This window comes from Dromiciops gliroides, chromosome 3 (genome assembly GCF_019393635.1).
Source record: "Dromiciops gliroides isolate mDroGli1 chromosome 3, mDroGli1.pri, whole genome shotgun sequence".
Classification (NCBI taxonomy): domain Eukaryota; kingdom Metazoa; phylum Chordata; class Mammalia; order Microbiotheria; family Microbiotheriidae; genus Dromiciops; species Dromiciops gliroides.
Genome location: NC_057863.1, coordinates 357,114,671 through 357,137,298, shown reverse-complemented (window position 1 = coordinate 357,137,298; position 22,628 = coordinate 357,114,671).

Sequence of the window (22,628 nt, the reverse complement as noted above, 5' to 3'; positions counted from 1 at the left end):
CGAGGCTTTTATTTGGGTTATTGGGAGCAGCTGCTGCCTTCTTGTTCTCGCAGCTCAGTTGTACTACCTTCTTGATTGTGGTCATAAAGAGGTAAATAACAGTATCAGACTCACAGGGTTGGAAAGGATCTCAGAAGTCGCTGAAACCAATCTGCTCCTGAACAGTGACCTGACTAGTGGGCCTTATCCTTGAGAACCTTAGGTGAAACAGAACCCTTGCTTGCTTTGCCTCAGCAAACTGAAGCACTCTTGCCCCAACTTTGAGGCCCCTGATGTATAGTTCCAGATTTTGGGAGCCCAGACTGTCTGCTAGAATAATCATAATCTTATTATTAATTATATAAAGACAATTAAGTGGTACAAGGAGATAGAGCACTAGACCTGGGGTCAGAAAGACCCGAGTTCATATCCAGCCTCAGTCACTAAGTGTGTGACCCTGGGCAAGTCACTTAACTATTGTCTGCCTCAGTTTCCTCATCTGTAAAATGAGGATCATAGAAGCACCTACTTTCCAGGGTTCTTGTGTGAGGATAAAGCTAGATAATATTTGTAAGGCACTTTGTAAACCTTAACATGCTCTATAAATGCTAGCTATTGCTGTTACTTAATAATAATAATTTTTAACCAAACCTGTGATTTTAACAATTTAGAGAACTCCCAGTGAGGAACTCCCTTACCAATGAAAATCAGAAACTTCTGCCTACCTTATAAAACAGTGAGGAAGTGAAATGACTTGTCCAAGGTATCACGACCTGTATGTGACAGTCGGAGACTTCCTGACTCTGAGGCCATCTCCCTAGCCACTATTCCACACAGCTAATAGTTTCCAGTAACCATCACTGATGTTTTCACAGAAATTTAAGTTGTTCAAAGCATACATTATAAATACATTATCTCATTTGATTGTTGCCATAACCCTGTGAGGTAGGTTTTTCTTTTCATTGAGAAAACTAAGGCTGAGAGAGGTTATATGACTTTTTGGGGGGGGGGCGGGGCAATGAGGGTTAAGTGACTTGTCCAGGGTCACACAGCTAGTAAGTGTCAAGTATCTGAGGCCAGAGTTGAACTCGGGTCCTCCTGAATCCAGGGCCGGTGCTTTATCTACTGCACCACCTAGCTGCCCATTTGACTTTTTCTAAGATAACCCAGTTAATATCTTAGGTGGGATTTGAACCCAAACCTTCCTGACTTTAAGTCCAGCTCTCTATCCACTACATCAAGCTGCCTCTGGTCCTTTTAATGAATCTCTAATGGTGGAACATCAGGCAGTGTTATAGGCTCAGAGAGGAAGTGCTTTGGGGGCAAGTGGCTCTTGTGGGCAGCCCAAATATTGCAGCTGGTGGATGATCCCCTTCTCTAGCCATAGTAAGACTGACAGGTGGCTGTTTGGGAAACCTGTCCTTTCCTGAATGCCTGGACAGTGGACTTGAGCTCTGCAAGCACTGACTAACCTGCTCCAGAGAGGCTGCCCTCTCCTGGCCTGCTTTTCCTTCTCCCCTCCATCTCCCCTCCGTCTTCCAGATGCTGCAGCTGCTTGCCCTGCCTTGTGCCCCCTCGCCCGCTGCTACTGATTGCTATATGAGCTGTTCCATTTATAACAGCCCCACGCGGCCCAGACAGCCTGAGCCGATCCAGAGGCGGGCCCCACTCTTGATTACGGCACTAAAAATAACAGTGCTGCCTCTGATGAGAGCTGGGGCTGGGCTCCCCCTCCTCTGGCAGCTCACGTTACTTTCTCTCATTCCTGCATAACAGTTTGGGGGAGCCTGGGAGGGTGGAGAGGATGGGTCCCACTGTGCCATCCGCAGCAGCCACCACCTTCAGTTACTGACTCACTCTGTCTCTTATCACTCTTGTGCTCTGGCTCTGAGACAACAGAACATCTGGGATGGATGTGGAACGATACAGCCATCCATCTGTCCAGATGTCTTGTGTAGATGATGGCATGTAAGTTTTTCTGAAACTTTTATCTAGATATTTTGTGTGGTGTAGACTATGTAGCTGCTTGGTGCTTTGGGGATGGAACTGTAGAGTTTGTATGGTATTGTTGGCCTCTCTCAGATATCCACGCTAAAGGAAGAGAAGCCATATATGCAGATAATCCCAAGTGGTCGATAATTCCAAAGCTATTTCTAGCTCGCTTCCATTTGCACGTGGGTGCAGTTGCAGGTTTGGGAATTCGTGCTACTTCAGACACACTGAAAGAATTTGATAGTGAGACATTTACGTATCTCCTTCCTAACCAAGCACTGTAGATCATCGGTGGTCAGCCATCCCTTCCTTGGTGGGTTAGTCAGGACTCAAGGGTATGTGGGGGGAAATAAATGCTCTGGTTGATGCTGTGTTCCTACTCTGTCATCTCCTGGACCAAAGAAGGAACAGCTCTCTCCCAGGGACAGGGATAAGGCTAGAAAGGTAGAGTGATGCCGTATGGTGGGGACTTCAATGCCAGGCAGAGGAGTTGGAACTTACCCTGATGGCTAATGAGGAATCCCTGAAGATGATCAGTTATCTGGTCTGGACTAGACCAGAGTAGAGCTCAGGCAATCTTAGTTTTATAGTCCAGATGAAGGTACCCAGGATGATGAAAAACTCTGAAATCATGCTATGTGAGGATTGGCTGACAGACAAACAGAGCAAGAATATTGCCTTCTTCATATGACAACTATAATACAGGAGGGATGCAAGCACACTTCTTCACTTCAGCCAGAGATGGAGGCACTTAGCCTTGGAGGCCAGAGGCTCAGGCCTAGTCAGCCTATTGGATGAGGCAGGGCTGCTCCCATCTGATCTCATAGCACTTTATATTCCTCTCATAAAAATGATAAAAGCTGACAGTTATGTGGTTTATTGCAACCATTTTCTCCTTTGTTATTCACAACAATCTTCTGGCATTGATAGTGCAGACTCCTTTCACGTAGAGAAATAAAGGGCCTGATTAGAAAAAGTGAGAGGTCAGAGAGATTGAGCAGCGAGGATCATGGAGTCATGGATTTAGAGCTAGTAAGGACTTTAAAGGTCAGCTGACCCACCCCCTCACTTTACAGATGAAGACACTGAAGCACAGAACAGTGAAATGACTGATATGGCTCAACTAGCAAGAGGGAAGAGATTTGAATCTAGATCTTCTGGCTCCAAAGCAGTAAATGAATGAAACATTTATGAAACACTGTGTTCAAAACACTGTGCTAAGTGCTAGGGATACAAATAGAAAGGCAGAACTGTCCTCGCTCTCAAGAAATTCACATTTTAATGGAGTTTAATTCTCATTCTGCATTTTTTTTTTGGTGAGGCAATTGGGGTTAAGTGACTTGCCCAGGGTCACAGAGCTAGTAAGTGTCAAGTGTCTAGGACCAAATTTGAACTCAGGTCCTTCTGAATCCAGGGCTGGTGCTTTATCCACTGCACCACCTAGCTGCCCTGTAATGGAGTTTAATTCTATTGAGAGGGGGTGTGTATGTGTATTTAGCTGCTGTTATTGAGTCATTTTAGTTGTGTCTGATTCTTTATGACCCCATTAAGGGTTTTCTTGGCAAAGATACTGGAGGGGTTTGCCCATTTCCTTCTCCAGCTCATTCTACAGATCAGGAAACTGAGGCAAACAGGTTAAAGTGACTTATCTAGGGTCACACAGCCAGTAAATGTCTGAGACCAGATTTGAACTCAGGAAGATGAGTCTTCCTGACCCCAGGCCTGGTGCTCTATCCATTGCACCACCTAGCTGCAAACACACACACATACATATACTATATATGTACATATAGTATGTATATGTGTATATTTACAGATATATAGTATATATCCACATACAGTATACATATACTATATTACGTAGTACATATACTATACATTATACTATATATCTGTAAATATATACATATATACTATACATATGTATAATGGAGGGCAGCTAAGTGGAACGATGGATAGAGTGTCTAACCTGGAATCAAGAAGACTCATCTTACCCAAGTTCAAATCAGCTTCAGTCACTTACTAGCTGTGTGACCCTGGGCAAGTCATTTAACCCTGTTTGCCTGAGTTCCTTATCTGTAAAATGAGCCAGAAGACAGAATGGCACACCATTCCAGTATCTTTGCCAAGAAAACCCCAAAATGGGTCATGAAGAATTGGACACCCTGAAACAACAACAACATATATATACACACAAATATATCATATAACATATAAAAAGATATGTATCTATAACTATATAATACACACAAACACATATGGTTGTGACATATACACACATATGTACATACATACATACACTTTTCTATTTGTGTCAATGGTTGTGTGTACGTCAGAAGACCTGGTTCTAAACCCTCTGACACTACTATTTGGCTTTGTGCACACATCATTGATCTTCTAAAGACCTCAATTTGCTTCCCCTGTGAAATGAGAGGTTAGATCATATGACATCTAAAATCTCTTCAGCTCCAAATCTATGACCCATTGCCCCTGGCTTTTGGAACCCACTGTCACTTATATAACATGATGAGGCATTAGAGTAGGTATCCTTGTCCACAGTACTATTCTCCTTGGCAGAATTTGAACATCAGTCCCTCCCTTTTATTCGCTTTGCTTCCAGCTTAGTAGAGGGTCATGTTTACCATCTGACTATATTATCATAATAGCTTTTCTTTTTTCTTTCTTTCTTTTTTGCAGGGCAGTGAGGTTAATGACTTGTCCAGGGTCACACAGCTAGTTAAGTGTCAAGTGTCTGAGGCTGGATTTTGAACTCAAGTCCTCTGAATCCAAGGCCAGTGCTTTATCCACTGTGCCACCTACTTGCCCCCTTGTGTTTTTTGTTTGTTTTGTTTTTTTTCGTAATAGCCTTTCAACAAATCTTCCAGCTAACACTTCCAAACCATCCACCATGCCTTGCAAGCCTAATAACAGTATTAACTAACATCTATATAGCACTTTGGTTTGCAGAGTGCTTTATATTTGTTATCTTCATTTGATCCTTGCACCAATCCTTTGAGCTAGGTGTTGTTATCTATGTTTACAGATGAGAAATTTCAACTCAGAGAGGTTGTGACTTTCTCTGAGTCACACTGCTAGTAATTTCTGAGGTTTGAAGTAGCAGGTTCTGTTTCTGGTTCTAAGTACAGTTCTTCTATCCATTCTATCCATGACACCACCTAGCTGACTAATTTTCCTTCCTTTCTGTCTACCAAGAGCAATTCAATTTCTTTTCTCCTGACATTGTAAGTGCTCCACATTTGGGCATAACCTCACCTTTCTAGATTCATCTCACACTATTTTCCTTCCTTGTGTGTTATTTCCGTATTAAAGTATTGTCCACCTACCATGCAAATTCTATTCTTTCTTTCCTCAAGCTTTTGCTTATGCTGGTCTCTATATACCTAGAATGTCCTTCCTTCCTGCCTCATTTCATATGTTGAATTACTAGCCTTTCTTGAAAGCCCAACTCAAATATCACTTCCTTACAGAATCCAAGGAATCTCACAGTTGTCAGGGACTTTAGTGCCCAACTAGACCAACTCATACCCCCCCCAAACCTCATACCTTTGAATACTTAACAAGTGAACATTTCAGCCTACTTAAGACCCCCCATTGACTGAATGGGTGTTGCCTCAGACAAACTGAGACCTCAGAAAAACTTTAGCTTCAAAAATCCAAGGTCCCCCACTACATCCAGGACCATCTCCAGTCATCCCGACCTACTTCTTACCACTGGATCCAGATGGCTCTGGTGGAGAGAGTGAGTCTGGTGACCTTGCACAGCCCTCCCTCACATCAATTTACTTCAAATCATGACATCACCTTCCCAATGTCATGCTCCTCTTCAAGATCAAAGGACAAACAACAATCAAGAAGACCTCCCATTACCTCTCACACCAGCCAATTTTACTTGAGACATCTCTAATTGCTAGGAATTGCTTCCTTACATCTGGCAGAAATTTGTCTCCTGGTAACTTTTTACCCATTGCTCCTAATTCTGCCCTAGGTGAACCACTCTCACACAGGACACTGAAAAACAACTATGAGGTCCTCCCTCAGCCTTCTCTAGGCTCAAATGCTCCACTTCCTTGAATAAATCTTCATATGGCTGAACACCAGGCCCTTCATCATCTTAGTTGCTGTTTTTGGAATGCGCTCCAATGAATCAATGTGCTTCTTCCACTTTGGCCTGCAGAGCTCTACCCAGCATTTCAAATGTGGTCTGACCAGAGTGGGAACCATCATTTCCTTATTCCTGGATGTTATGCTTCTTCCTCCAAGAAGTTCCTCTCATCTCCACAATCAAAACCAATCTTTCTCCCCAAGGGATTTCACAAAGCACTTAGTTTGCTCCTCCCTCGAGCACGTTTTCATATATTACTTTGTATTATTGTTAGCTTTGTTAGGGGAACCAATGTATAATTTGTATTGTGTTAGCCCCCTAATAGACTATAGGGCGGGGATTTGTTTTTATCTACACTTTCCATCTCCCCCAGGGTCTAGCATAGTGCTCTGCCCATAGTAAGTGCTTAATAACTGTTGAATAGTAGTTGATTAGTATATTATGTTGAATGAGGGACTAACCAGATTACATGGTAATTCCAGTAAGAAGTTGAGAGCTTGATTTATGCTATAAAAACATCGCAAAGTTTATTTCGCCGCCCCCCCCCCCCCCGCCCCGGCCAAAGAGTACTGTAGTGATTAAACCTTGTGGTTTGAGAATGGTTTCAGAGTCTGTTTCCCTTACCAGACCAACAGCTCCTGGGGCACCTTGAAAGCAATCTAGGAATGTAGGAATTGCCATACCAGGCCAGACTATGGTTCCATCAGGCTGGATCCTGAGTCCCCAAGAAAGGTGCTGTATAATGCACTTGGACAGGAGTGTCCTCTCTAGCTCACTTGAAAGCTGAGTTTACAACCAGCTCTTTCAGTAGTCATTCACAAACTGTTCAAACACTTATTGAATCCCTTCCTTTCCCTTCCCCCTCTCCCCCTCTCACTCTCCTCTCCTGGGCAATGGAGGGTCTGTGACTTGCCCAGAGTCCACACAGCTAGTAAGTGTCAAGGGAACGAGGTCACATTTGAACTCAAGTCCTCCTGATCCAGGTAGGCCACATACCACTGTGCCACCCTAGCTGCCCCCCCTTCCCATGTTCTCTTTATCCAGAAGAGGAATAGATTTTGATCCTATTCCCTCTCAGACTATCCCTTTTTTTATAATAAAGAGTCCCAATCTTTTGTTTATTCTCATTTTGCAACCCCTTCTCTCTCGATCTAGCTATTCTTACCTCTCCTTCTTACTCTTCTTTAGTGCCGTCATATCTTTCAGCAGTTGTGGTGACTACCTGTTTATACCGATCTTAGAAACAAAGACCTGAGAGATTTGGAAGAGGACCAGACTGAGGAGAAAATAGCTTCAGGTGTTAATTACCATTTATTTAGATACATAACCAGGAAGAAGTAGCAGATAAACTTGTAAAATCTCATTAGGGCCGTTAAGGAACATTTGAAAATGTACATCTTTTGTTTTTGGTTTTTGCTGGTTTTTTTTTATTAAGAAGTTGTCATCTTATGTTATTCCCTCTTAGAGCCAATTCCGATGATAGTTCATGGGGTGGGAGTGGTAGGGGGAGGAGGAAGAGAAGTTGGAACCCAAAGTTTAAAAAAAAGTGATGTCAGCATTTGCTTTTACATGTAATTTGGAAAATAAAAGTCTAAAAAAAAGAGAAGCTGTCCTCTTGAGCATTGCCATAACAACTAATGAACTGTGCTTTGGTTGATGCTTTTTTCCTTCTTCACACACAAACACACCAGGGAGGCGGGTTAGGAAAGGATTCTGCTTTATGTTCAGTCTCCAGCGTCCTTTGCTAGAGAGCTCCGTGCTCTGTTGGCCTTGTTGGAAATGGCAGCCCAAGGGTGAACATTCTGAGAGAGAAACCCACGTTCACTGCACCTCTTGAGCCTTTTATTGGTCGAGTGAGGGAACTGGGTTGGATGGGCTGAGTTCCCTTCTATCTCCTACTCCTGGTACTTATTAGCTCCCAGGTTTCAGACCCCCTCTTCACGAGGGACTAGGATTGAGCTGTGTAGATAATAAGAGAAGATGGATAAGGGAAGATCCCAGGGAAGGAGGAGTAAGGGGAAAAGGATAGTTTAAGTCATGTTCTGAAAGGTTAAATAGAGCAAATGGTCAAGTCAAAGAATTTGCTGACAAATCCAGAGAGCTCAAGAGGAGATTTGAAGTGGAGGGCAGAGCAATGACAAAGAGAAGTCAGCATGGGATAGGTTAGAAACACTGTATGACAGGAACATCACAAATCATCTGTGAATGAATATTGTTCTTTGTTGGAGACAATGTTGTTTCATAGTGTTGGTGGGCTAGTTATTTTAATTTCTTTTAATTAACAGGTATTTTTTCTCTCCCTCCTACCTCTTTATGTACCCTCCCCCCAAAGAAAAATGAAAACCTTGGAAAAAATGGATATAGTCATGGAAAACAAATTTCCACATTAGCCCACGTCCAAAAATGCATGTCTCATTCTGCATATTAGTCCATCACCTCTCTGTCAGTAGCTAGGTAGCATTCTTCATCTCTCAAATCATGTCTAATCACTGTGTCAATCAGAGCTCTTAAATCTTTCAAAGTTGTTTTTACAATGTTGTTGTTACAGTATCAATTGTTCTCTTGACTCTGATCAGTTCACCCTGTATCAATTCGTAAAAGTCTTCCTAGATTTCTCTGAAATTATTTCAACAGTTCTTATGATAGTATTCTATTGCATACATATACTATACATTGTTTGGCCATGCTCCCAAAGTTATAAATGCATATTCTCTGACCAAGTCATATTACTAATAGACCTATACCCTCAAAGAAGCCAAATAAAGGGGAAAAGGACCCTTGTGTATGAAAATATAGCAGCTTTTTTGTGGCGGCAAAGAACTGGAAACTAAAGGGGGTGGTATGCTAGTTATGCCCTTTACAAATTCACCTGTGTGGGCCCAGACATCAAGCCCCTCTCTTGGATCAGAGTTTTAGATTTTTGCAGGTGGTTTGTATTTTTTAAAATCCCTAAATACATTCTCTTACACTTGCCCACGTTAAAACATCTGCCACTTTTCTTCCCACTCACACGGACTCATAAGATTCACTGTCAGTCTTTCCCCATTGGCTTAGTTTTTCATTACCTAGAAGAGTTTATTCTCATGTGTAGACATAGATTTCACTGAACAGTCCCTCCTTCAGTTAATTTATAAAGATATTAAATGACTGCTCCTACCACTGATCCCTCAAGGACTTTTTAAAACTTTGCTAGCTAAAGAAGTGTTCATTTTCCCCTACATTTTGTTTCTACTCTGTAATTCTTATCCAATAACAAATAACAAACCTAATGCTACGGTGAGTCAATTTTTAAAATAGCACTGGTTTTTTGTTTTTGTTTTTGGTGGGTCCTTGTTAAGAAGCTTTTTAGAAAGGTTAAGTAAGTTGAGCATACTAGTTCTGCCATAGCTATGTGGAAATCGATCTATCACCTCAAAATTCCTCTTTCTTTATGCTTCCCCATCCAATCCAATCCAAGGTCCTCAACCTACACAGATGACTATTTAACTTCTCCACTGAAAGGTGCTTTATTCTTTCTCCAGAGCTTCATTATTTCTTTTACCCAAGTGACCTCAGAGTAAGGAAGGCCCAGCTGCACCCTCTTCTAAGTCAGTGCTTTCTCTTTTCAGAAGCAGAGCAGCATATATGGCATGAGTTCATATCTCCTGATGATACTAGTTGCCTTCCTTTGGATATGTTCCATAGGGTCAGAGCTCTGACACAGGAAGGGACCTCTCAGACCCTCTAGTCCAACCCTCTTATTTTACAAAAGAGGAAACTGAGGCCTGGAGTGGTTAAGTGCCTTGCTCAAGGTCACACAGGTAAGTATCAAAGGACAGATCTGATTCTCTGACTCTAGTCAGTGCTCTTGGTCTTGCATCGCAATTCCTCCCTATCATCAGTGTATGGAGAGGGAGCATAGTATAGTGTATTGATTGATTTTCTGTGTGTTCTTGGGAAAAGCAATTCACATCTCTGGGCCTTAGTTTCCCCATCGGTAAAATAAGACTCTGGGCTAAATGACTTCTAAACCTCAAACTCTTCAAGCTTTAAAGCATCTACGTTCCCTCTCTGATCCCACATCCTTGTGCCTATAGGAAGTTTAGGGGGAGAATTCCTGTCTGGCCCTGGTTTCTTAGCAGTTAGTCCTCAAAGTTGGTCTCGTGGAAGCCAGCTGAAACCCGGTAATGACACTTTCCACTCTGGACACAGTGTTTTGGTTGTTCTCTTTGGGAGCTGGTGCGGACTCTCATGGCAGCAGGGGCATGAAATTGGATCTGAATTACCCTTTGCAGATACCATCACGATAGTGATTAGCTTAGAAGCAGCTGAGAGCAATCAAAGGTTCCTTGGAGTAAAGTCTTCCAATACCCTCCCTTCGAGTCCGGGGATTCTTTAAATCTGAGTTTAGTCATGCCCTTGAGGTCTGACTCTCCAGTAGCTCCAGTCTCCCAGGGTTTCTGGGAGAATAGCCCAAGGGGATGTGAAGGCTGGCCACTATGCCCTGTGTCAAAGAACCCTGGGCCTTTCTAGGATTTCTTGGAAAGAGTCTGCAGCTACAGTATGGGGAAAATTGGTGGTGGTTTTTGGTTTTTTGGAAGGTGGGGTGGGAAGGTAACAGAGAAGGGAGTCTAGGACAAAGCTTCTCAATCTATGGGTTGTGAAATGTGGGGGTTGTGAAAAATTTGTCAGTAAATGTCTGATTTGTATATCTATTTTATATACCTATGTATATCTGGTGGTTACATAAACATTTCTCGGGCTAAAAGGGATAGCTAGTGGAAAAATTTAAGAAGCCCTGGTCTAGGGGATAGATGGGAAAAGGAATATGGGTTCTAATCCTAGCTCTGCAATGAAGTGAAAAAATGACCTTCACTTTTCTTTTCCAAAGTGTCACTTTCCTCCTTTGTAAAATGTAGGAATTGGACTAAGGCCCCAACCAGCTCGGAAATTCCATGACAGACTCTTGGAGTTCTATTCAATTCAACAAGCATTTATTACATTCTTACTGTATGCCAGACACTTGTGCCAAGTGATAGAGAAACAACATATATATATCTACACATACATATATACATATGCATATACATACATATACAAGAACACACATATATATATATATATGTGTGGATAGATAGACAGATGATAGAGATAGAGATAGGTAGATAGGTAGGTAGATGATGGAGAGACATACATAGGCAGATGATAGAGCTAGATAGGTAGATGATAGAGGTAGATATAGAGATAGATAGGTAGATGATACATAGAGATAGATAAATATAGAGATATAGAGATAGTTGATAGATGATAGAGATATATAGATAGAGATAGATAGATGATAGAGATAGATGATAGATAGATAAGCAAATGCAAATGTATACAATGTAAGCTCAGGGCTGGGCAAGGGAGGCCTCTAATAACTGAGGGGGTAGAGCTGGGAATTAGGAAAAGCCAGTGCAACACTTAAACTGACCCTTGACAAGAACTAGGGGTTCCAAGAAGCAGAGATGGGGAGGGAATGCCTTCCAGGAATGGGGGAACGGCCTATGCAAAGCTATAAATGTTAGAAATGGAATATTGTCTACAGAAAACAACAAGTAGACCAGTGGGGTTAGAATATAGAGTACATAAGGGAGAATAATTTATGTGAAATTAGTCTAGAAAGACTGGTTGGGGTTCCCTGGTAGTTGGAGGGCTCTTGGTTTGGGGACTAAGCACCCCATTTATCTTCCCCCTCCCACCTCAGCTTCCCTAAACCTTTGCCTTTCTTTCTGCAAACAGCTTCTGGTAAGGTCCCACCTTCTCCAGGGAGTCCTCCCTGATTAATTGGGAGAGGCAGCCAATTTTTTCCCTTGCCAAACATTCAAACTCCCCTCCATTCCTCCTCTGATACATGTGTTTTTTTCTTGCCCAATTCATACAGCTTTCTCTCCAGAGAGTGTTTGTATGGTTTGTATGTATGTGTTTCTGGCTAAAATCCTTCTTTCAGAAGCCAGTCTCCCTGCCTCCAGTCTTCCCTCCCTCCTCCAATCAATCCATCTTACCCTGCTGCTGCTGCCAGATTCATCTTCCTAATGCACAGCTCTGAGCACCCCTTCTGCTTGGAGTAATTCAGTGATTCCCTGTTGTCTACTAAATAATGACCAGCTGCCTTAACCTGGCATTCAAGGCCCTCCCCAATCTAATACCATGCCACCTTTCCAGTCTTGTCATGCATTCCTCCCCTTTTCCTGCACCATGTCCTGGCCAAATTACATGATTTGCCATTGCCTTTCTCTGCTCTGCCTCTGTCATTGCTCACACTGTTCCCAGTGGCTAAGGCACCCTCCTTTAATGCACAGCCAAAATGCATCTCCTGCATTCAACCTTCTCTGGGCTTCCCCATCATCACTGTAGCTTCATGGATTTTGATCTGACAGTACCAATCCTTCCCCTCTCATATTCCCCAGAGCATGTTGTTTACACCTCTCTTAAAACACATCTATATTAGTTTATATTATAGTTATTTGTATATGCGTTGTTCCACCCTATGCAATTTCAAACTGGACCATGTTTTATTCAATTCAGTGATTTTTTTCCTTCAGACTGGTACAATGCATAGAAAGCTAGCCTCTAAGTAAGGAGTCGTGGGTTCAAGTCTTCTCCCTGACATTGACTAGCTGTGTGACTCTGGGCAAATTACTTAACCTTTTGGTGCCTCAGAGAACTTCTAAGACTTGAAGCTGCATTGAGAGAGGCAATTTTGTCACCAAGAATTTCCTTTTACAAACAAAATCAGTGGTCCAGTCCAAAAGAATAATGTGCAAAGCACTAAACAAGGCTCATGGGCAAGGGTTCTTAATCTGGGATTTTGTGAATGTGGCTTTTAATATATTTATGTAATCCATATATAATGTATTTCAATATAATTCATTGCCTTTGCATTTTATTTTATGCATTTAAAAGCATACTTCTGAGGAGAGGTCCATCCACAGGCTTCACCAGACTGCCGAAGGGGTCCAGGACACAGAAGAAGCTTAAGGTCCTTCTATTAAAGATTAATAACAACAACAACTCACATTTATATAATACTTACTATGTGCCAGAAACTGTGTTAAGTGCTCCTTTGATCCTTACAACAGCCCTGGGAAGTAGGTGATGTTATTTTGCCCATTTTTCATGAGAAAATTGAGGCAGACAAAAGTTAAGTGACTTGTCTAGGGTCACACAGCTAGTAAGTATTTGAGGCAGGATTTGAACTCAAGTTTTCCTGACTCCAGGCCTGCATCACCTAGCTGCACCCAATATGGAAAGACAATGCAATGCAATCTCTATCCTTAAGAAACGTAAAGTCTAGTAAGAGAGATTCAGGAAGCTACATGGTGCAATAGAGAGAGTGCTGGGTCTGGAGTAAGGAAGACCTGAGTTCAAATCTGGCCTTAGATACTTACCAGCTGTGTGACCCTGGGCAAGTCACTTAACCTTTTTGACTTAGTTTCCTCATCTGTCAAAAGAGCTGGAGAAGGAAATGGCAAATCACTATAATATCTTTGTCAAGAAAATCCCAAATGGGGTCATGGAGGGTTGGACATGATTGAAAAAAACAACTGAGCAAGAACAATGAAAGGGAGATTCAATGTGTAAGACAGGAGCATCATATAAAATAGAGTGAAGGAAGCAAGGGAGACAAACTTGTCTAGGTGAGTATGAGGAACATTTAGAGTGAGGTGTAGGTAGGGGCTATAAGAAAGGGGCAGGGATCCAGTCCTTTGTACTGGAAGAGGACAATTGGGGTGATGTTATGATTTGCACCAAATTGGATCTAAGTGAGGGTGGGCTGTGCAAAGTCACCAGCCTCACTCTCTCCTCCAGAGCCATCTGAGTCCAGTGACAAGATATACATCAGGATGACTGGAGATGGCCCTGGATGTTATGGCAATTGGAGTTCAGGCCCAGGGTCACACAGCTAGTAAGTGTCTGAGGTGAGATTTGAACTCATGTCCTCCTGACTCCAGGGAGTCTCTATATTCACTGCACTACCTAGCTGCCCATCCATTTATAGGGAGAAGTGCTAGAGATAGGCCTATAATAAGATAAGGATTTCAACAGGTGGTAGGTAATGAGTTGGGAATAGGCTTCCCCAAACCAAAACCTAAAATATCACAAAACAGCTGTAATACATGAGTGAAAGTGTCCTCCACTTTTGTGATAAAATACCAGTCCAGCTGGTAACCCTAGCAGGGAAAGAGTGCCAGGCATGAGGCCATGGCCTATGCAAATGTGCTGTGGTGGGAGATGGGGGTAGAGAGAGTCAAGCAGCTGAGTTTGGTCAAACATCCGAGTGAGTCAAAAGGAAGAGTTTTTCCTCGGTTCCCTTCATGCTTTCAAGATTAGGCTGTGCCATTTGATCAAGAACAGAAACAGTAGGGACACTTTCGCTAGGCTCTCTAGACTCTGAAGTGACCAGATGGTGGCTTGCTGGAGCCCCAAAGCCGCCTAGTCCTCAGAAGGAAGCTCAGCCCAAGTGGAGGACTTCCCTCGGAATCCAGCCCTCCCGGCTCACTGTGGCTTCTTGCCTGATGTCGCCATATCAGGCACAGTGCTCCAAACCCTTCTCCTCAGCTCCTGCCAGCTCCCTGTTCTCTTCTCTCTCAAGGGCTCCTCTGTCATAAATTAATATCTTTTATTCTCTTCCAGCACCTGACACAGTGCTTTTCACATGCTTCATTATACAAATGGATCTGCGATCTCCTTGGGTAGATATTCCCTCCAGCAATGCAGATTACAGCCTATCCATGCCAGCCTCATCCTGGGTGAATCTGGTCCATGTCCTCCCAAAGAGTCTGCCCAACATGATAGGGACCTTCCTCGATTTCTCTGGATGTCTTAAGAACAGCCAAGGAACACGTGGGCCTTCCCTTTTGTCCTCTCTTGCCACGTGTAGTGCTTTTCATTCTGGCTAAATAAACACTTGCTGAACTTGCATTGGGAAATACATGCATTTGAGAGAGTGTCCCATTCTGTGTGGGGCAGATCCAGGATTGATTGAATGTTGCCTATGAGAGAGAGAGAGTCGTGATTCATCAGGTGCTGGCCACTCACACTCAGATGAAATGCCATGACTAATACTGGTTCCAGAGAAGAGGTGAGGAAATATCCCTCTTTCCTATTGGTAGAGTGTAAAGGCAAAGGAGCTGCGAATATCCACCACTGCAGACATTAACAAGTGTAGTCAAGGAGTTAGGTTCTTTTTTTAACTGGCTTTGTTTCAAAGGAGGGTTCTTTAGAAATGTACTTAGGAAAAGGACAGTTATATAAAAAACAACAGCCATCAGTGGAAAAATGACAAATCCCAACAACACAATGGATTTTGGAGTGTTAGGAACAATATGAAGAAATAAAGGAGCTGCTTAGAGAAGAGAAGGAGTTCAGAATGCACGGGCCATTGGGATCATATGATAATATTCTAGATTTAAACTGAGAAGATTTAGAACTCATCTAGTCCATCTCCCCTCATTTTATAGATGAGGACACTGAGACCCGGAGAAGTTAAGTGACTTGCCCAAGGTCACATGGGTATTAAGTAATGGAATAAGGATTTGAATTTAGGTTCTCTGATTCCAAACTCATCATACTTGACCCCTGTTGAGATATCTGTATAGCAATTTAACTCTTGTAATGCTCACAGTCATCCCAGGGAGATAGGTAGGACATGCATTATTATTCCCATTTTGCAGGTGAAAAAACTGGGGCTCAATGAGATCACTCATGATTAGTGAGTTGCAGAAGCACAATTGGCCCTCAGGTCTTCTCACTCCAAAATGAGCACTTTGTCTATTGCACCAGAGTCTCCTAAGTCCACATGAGTCTTTTTCAGATACCAGCCTATACGGGTTCTCCCAGAGGGCCTATTGTTCACCAAATCCCCTGAGTCATATGGTCACTTTCACAGGAGCTATTGTTTGGTCATATCTCCTCCATCTTGTACTTGGCTAAATACTATTTGATTGTGTCAGATATGTGAATTTTGTCCCTCCTTGATTCACAGGCTGTTTGAGTTATAAATGGCCCATGGCCATGACCTTGAGCTAGGGAAGGGACTGTGTCGTGCTACCATATCTTCCACAGAGCTTAGCCTAGTGCTGGGCACACACATAACTGGTGTTTCATAAATGCTTGTTGAGTTGTGTTAATTCAACTGAATTCAGGAACTAGGAAGAGTTTCCTACCTTAGAGGAGAGTCAGACCCTGGAACTCGATCCAATAAACTGAAAAAGCATCATGGGAAGAGCTCTGAGCTTGGAGTCAGGAGGTGAGGATGGCAGTCAGGGTTCACAGAAATAATGCCACAGAACTTTGAAAAACTTTGGTTTTTCAAATCCATAAAATAAAGAGGTTGGGCTTCTGATTTGCCTTGTCTTTTTCTCTACTCCAATTCATCCTCTCTACTCAGCTGCCAAAGTGATGTTCCTAAAGTGTAAGTATGACCACGTCATCCCCTTCTGCCCACTGCTCAATGACCTCTAGTGGCTCCCTATTCCACCCCCATGATCAAATATAAAATTTTCTGTTTGGCCCTTTGCAACTTGGCTCCCTAGCTATCTGTCATGTCTTTTTATATTTTGACTTCTTTCTCTGCACTCTGGGATCCAGTTAAGGGCATCTAAGTGGTGCAGTGGCTAGAGTACTGACCCTGAAGTTGGGAGGACCTGAGTTCAAATTTGACCTCAGACACTTACTAGCTGTGTGAACCTAGGCAAGTCACTTAACCCTGATTGCCTTAAATATCTCCAGTCATGGTTGTGGAGGAGACAGTGAGGTTGGTGTCCTTCCTTCCTCAAATCCAATTCAGTGTAAGTCATGACATCACCTCCCAATGTCATGGTCCTTTTCGAAAATGACAGACAAACAATAGTACAAGTGCCTTCTCTCCATCTATTATCCAATTCATGCCGCATGTATCTTATTGGCCATCAACATAGTTGTTTACATGTTGTTCCTTCCAATAGTCAGTAAGTTCCTTGAACGCAAGGACTATCTTTTGCTTTTCTTTGTATCCCCAGCACACAGTAGGTGCTTAATAAATGCTATTTGACTATTGGTCTTAGGCTCTTTGCTGAAGCAATGGTGAAATTGATTTGAACACCATCCCAAGAACAAAAGATGAAAAGTGAGAAAGGAAGGACAAGGGATGCACTTGGGACATAGCAGGATTTAAATGGCATGGGGTGAAGCAGGTTCTTGGGCTGGTCCTGTTGATTATATTGTGCTCTTAGCAATCAGGGCAAAGTTTGGAGAGTGCAGAGAGTGAACAGGCTTCCTGACCATGAATATTGCAGGCTACATTTATTTTTTCCTCCCACCCCTTCCAATGCAAATCCTGACCTTTTTTTTTCTGATGATGACAATGACAGAGGCAGGGGGATAGACAAGATGACCCCTTTTTGAGGATGAAGACACTCAGCTTTGATGTATACCAGGTCCCAGACCAGAGTACTTTTCCAGGCACTGTAAGCCTCTAACTGCTACCTCCTGCTCATTAGGGGTCAGAACATTTGTCCAAAATGCCGACAAAAGGTTGAGAATTTGCTGGTCTTGCATTTTTCTTTTCGCTTTCCATGTGTCTCTGCTGATGAGTCATTCCCTTTCCTCTCTGTGGCAGAGGATCCTGGAGGCTGAGTCATTGCTCTGGGCAAGCAGGCTACTCACAAACTCCCTCCCTCTGCTTGACACTCTGGAGGCTGGAGGCTGCCGTGTCCTTAGCACAGGGCAAGGGGAGCATCCCAGAACACTCGGGTTCAACCTTTGTCTTTGCTGCCCTCTCCTCCCTCACCCCGGTACACACATGCTCTACTTTCTCATTCTCCAGCAGCATTTGGAGTAAACTGGAGCTTCACAGAATCTTAGAGTTAGAAGAGGCCAAGGACTTCATCTAGTCCAACATGCTCATTTTACAGATGAGGAAAGGGAAGCCAAGAAATGTGAAGTATTCTGCCTAAGGCCATAGCACTCATAAGGAGAGAAGAGTCAATATCTAGCTGGATAAAATGTTATGGACAGTATGAGGCTCCCAGGGACTTGGAGCAGGGCAGAAAGGCAGTTTATTCATAAGAAGAGAATATACACTAAGGCTCATAAAGTCAGGTTCAGGCTTACATTTAATCCAATTCAACAAGCAATTATTAAGTGACTACTATGTGCTAGGATACAAAGACAAAAGCAGTCACTTCTGCTGGTCGAGAGGGAGGGATATGATATGAACACAGATCATATGTCTATGAAATGTGTCCAAAGTCATTTTGAGGTGTAGGTCCCCGGCACACGGGGAATCTCAAAAGTCCTCTTGTATGTAGCAGGCAACATTCTAGCTGTGCTTTGAAGAGAGCTAGAAAGTCCAAGAAATGGAAATAGATAAGGAGGGAATCCTAGGCATGGGGTGGGGGGGAACAGCCTTTGCAAAGGCATGGAGGCAGGAGATGAAATATTGCCTATGGGGGAGCTACACGATTTCATTCAAATTCAGATACAGTACTCACTCCAACACTTTGTACTCCCTTGCATTCCTTTGCACTCATAAACCCTAATTCCTAGGCACACTCATTCTCAGGCTCACTCATGTATATCTGCTCACACACACATACACACAACATTCTGATCACACACATATACACAACATTCAGACGTACCCTCCAAAACTAGCAAAGGGAACCCTTAGCTGGGCACCCCTTGACAGGAAAGGGCTCTCATCATATTCATAACTCCCCCAGCCTCATTTGAAGACACAGTTCTTGCCCCCAAAGGCTCTCAGTGGTGCCACTTGGCTGCCCAAATCCACCAGAAGCCCCTGTATAGAATCATCTCCTTTCCACTTCCCCCTTGGCCACCATCATCAGAGAATGTTGACCTCCTGGGCTCAGAGAGAAGTTCAGGCCCAGGCTCTCCCACAAGAGCCTGAACACAGGGGCCTTTGCCAGATGGGAGAGCAGCCTCCACACCTGGCCCCCTGGAGCCAGAAGGAGCTAACAGCACTCCTGGGATTGCGGGGTAATTGGCTCAATTAATCAGCTCAATTAGCACCTTCCGGGTGAGCTGATCAGATCAAAGTGTACATACCGATGCTGATACAGGCGGAAGCCAGTCAGTCAGTCAGTCAGTTCACAAACATGCTCTGGCTTCTGCTGTTCTCTCCAGGCATCTGGACACGGACCGGGCCTGTCCTTGCTCTGGTCAGCCCGTGAACCATAGTCGAGCACTGCCTGATGCTGAGACAGCCAGGCTGATAGAGCGACGGAAAGGTCCAGCTGCAGAAGGCACTCAGAAAAAGAGCGGTCAGAGACCTCGGAGGTCACTGAGCCTCACTTCCTCACTGTACAGAAGAAGGCCCAGAAAAAATAAGTGAACAGTACAGGACTGCCCTCCTTCCAGCTGAGCTGCTGACTTTCCCTCTTTTCCATCCTTTTGAAGTATTGTCTTCCCCCATTAGAACACAAGCTCCTTGAGGGCAGGCACTGTCTTTCTCTTTCCCTTGTATTTTTCTTTTGGTGGGGCAATGAGGGTTAAGTGACTTGCCCAGGGTCACACAGCTAGTAAGTGTCAAGTGTCTGAGGCTGGATTTGAGCTCACATCCTCCTGAATCCAGAGCCGATGCTTTATCCACTGTGCTACCTCGCTGCCCCTGCTTGCATTTTTATCCTCGGCAATTGGCATAGTGCGTGGCCTAGGGTAAGCACTTAATACATGCCTGTGACCTGCTGGATCTGAATCCAGACCCTCTGCTCTCAAAAGCGCTCTTCCCTCTATTTAACAAAGGAACAGCTATTAGTCACTTCAAGGGGCTTTACTGGGAGCTGGGGATACACAGACTTCTTGTTATTTAGTTGATCAGTAAGGTCGACTGTGACCCCCTGTGGGGTTTTCTTGGCAGAGATACTAGAGTCGTTTGCCATTTCCTTCTCCAGCTCACTTTACAGATGAGGAACGGAGGCAAATAGGGTTAGGTGGCTGACCTAGGGTCACACAGCTAGTAAGTCTCTGTAGCTGGATTTGAACTCAGGAAGATGAATCTTCCTGATTCCAGGCCTATCCCTCTATCTACTGCACCACCTAGCTGCCTTAATCACCTTAGGCAAATCACTTAACCTTCATAGACCTCAGTTTCTTCATCTAGCTCCTTTTAGATGTTATGGTTTTATGAAGATTTTATTTATTTATTGGGTCTTGTGAAATTATTTTATCCTATGACCAGTAATGATCTGTTGAAAGTTCTGTTGTTGTTTGTCCTTTGTTCTCGGAGAGGACCATGACAGATGTCATGACTTGCAACGAATTGGATTTAAGTGAGGGAGGGCTATTCAAAGTTACCAGCCTCACTCTCTCCTTTGGAGCCATCTAGGTCCAGTGACAAGATATATTATCAGGACGATTGGAGATGACCCTGGATATTTAAGGCAATTGGGATTAAGTGACTTGCTCAGGGTCACACAGCTAGGAAGTGTCTGAGGTCAGGTTTGAACTCAGGTCTTCCCTGTTTCAGAGCCAGTGCTCACCTAGCTGCCCCAGTGAAAATTCTAGAACAAGGAAAAAGCACACAGAGGCTAACAATAGCCCAGAGAGCTTCCTGTAAACCTTGCTCTGTTAAGTTCATTCACTGAACTCTTGCTGGGGTGCTCTTGGCATCAGGGGACTCTGAGAAAGGTGAATGATAATTGTAGAGTGAGATGAATATCACCTGCTTTTATCCCTGATGTTTCTTTGCCCAAAGTCTGAGTTTCATGGAGCTGCTGAGGTTCCAGACATGCTACATTCAACATGAGATGAGAGATGGCTTTGTAAACCACAAAGCATGCTAGAAATGAGAGATGAAGCCATTAGGATTATTGTCCCACCTTTCAGTCTTGGAGGGCATCTTCCCCCCTTCCTTTCACCCTCAGCTCCCATGTCTCTGGCTCTGCCCCCTCTCAGTAAACATTGCTTTCCCATAGCATTCTGGGGCTGCCTGCAAAGGTCCAGAGCGTTTGGAAATGAAAGGGAAGAGATGATCCAGTCCAATATTCCCTTTTTACAGATGAGGAAACTGAGGCATAGAGAGCAAACATCAGCAACACAGGCCCTTAGGTCTCACAGGTGATGGGTGCCAGAGCTGGAATTTCGTCATGAACCCTCCAGCTATCATCAGTGTAGCATGTTCCCCAGTGCACCTTTATGCCTGGGAAAGGTTTCTCTTTGAATATATCCAGCCCCATTAGGGATGCTTCCTTTTCATACTGTGCTAATTCTGGGTGGGAGTCACAGACACCTCCTCACCCATGGCCTCTGCAGTAGCACCTCTGGGGCCTAAACCAGGAGCTGCCCTTGATGTAAGCCATGACAGCTTGCACCCTCCTCCCCCATCCCTTTCACCTTCAGCTCCACCCCATGAATCCTCCCCCTCCTGGCCTGGCAGCTGGGAGCTGAGCAGAGAGGGCCAGATCAGACCACAAGATAAGCGCCTTAGAAAGAGCCATGAGCTCACCCCACAGCCCTGCAACTGCATATGCATTCATTCCCACAAGGCAGGCCTTCCTCTTCCCCTGGGCTCAGAGGCTGAGACAGCAGCTTTGCCTTCTGTCCTCAGTTGGTTCCATGCCTACCCTGGTGACAGAAACATTTGTGTCCTGCCTGCCAGGACCAGGCAATTCAAGAGCAGCCACCCTTGGCAGTTCCATTGCTTATCCAGCCCAGGGCTCCTTCTCTGACAGGGATGGAAGGTGAGTCTATAGTGGGAGGGCATACCTAACATCTCGTGTCCTCAGAGTGTAGGATGTGCCCAGGAGTGTACTGGTAAATGTTTTGTAATCAGTTCTCTTAAACATGTACAATGGACACACTTCTTTAAAAAAAAAACTTATTTATTTATTCATTCATTCATCTTTTTTTTTGTTTGTTTATCATACAAGTATTTTATTATTTTGGAGAGCATTTTCCATCATGAGTCCTTTGGAACAATCTTGGACCATTGTATTACTGAGAAGAGTCAAGTCTATCACAGTTGATAAATACACAATGTTGTTGATACTGTGTACAATGTTCTCCTGGTTCTTCTTATCTAACTTAGCATCAGTTCATGTAAGTCCTTCCAGGTTTCTCTGAAATCTGCCTGCTCATCATTTCTTATAGCACAATAGTATTCTATTACATTCATATACCACAACCTTTTAAGCCATTTCCCAATTGATGGGCATTCCCTCAATTTCCAATTCCTTGCCACCACAAAAAGAGCAGCTATAAATATTTTTGTACATGTGGGTCCTTTTCCCTTTTTTATGATCTCTTTTGGAAAAAGACCTAATAGTGGTATTGCTGGGTCAAAGGGTATGCACAGCTTTATAGCCCCTTGGGTATAGTTCCAAATTGCTCTCCAGAATGGTTGGATCAGTTTACAACTCCTCCAACAATGCATTAGTGTTCCAATTTTTCCACAGCTTCTCCAACATTTATTATTTTCCTTTTTTGTCATATTAGCCAATCTGATAGGTGTGAGGTGGTACCTCAGAGTTGTTTTAATTTGCATTTCTCTAATCAATAATGATTTAGAGCA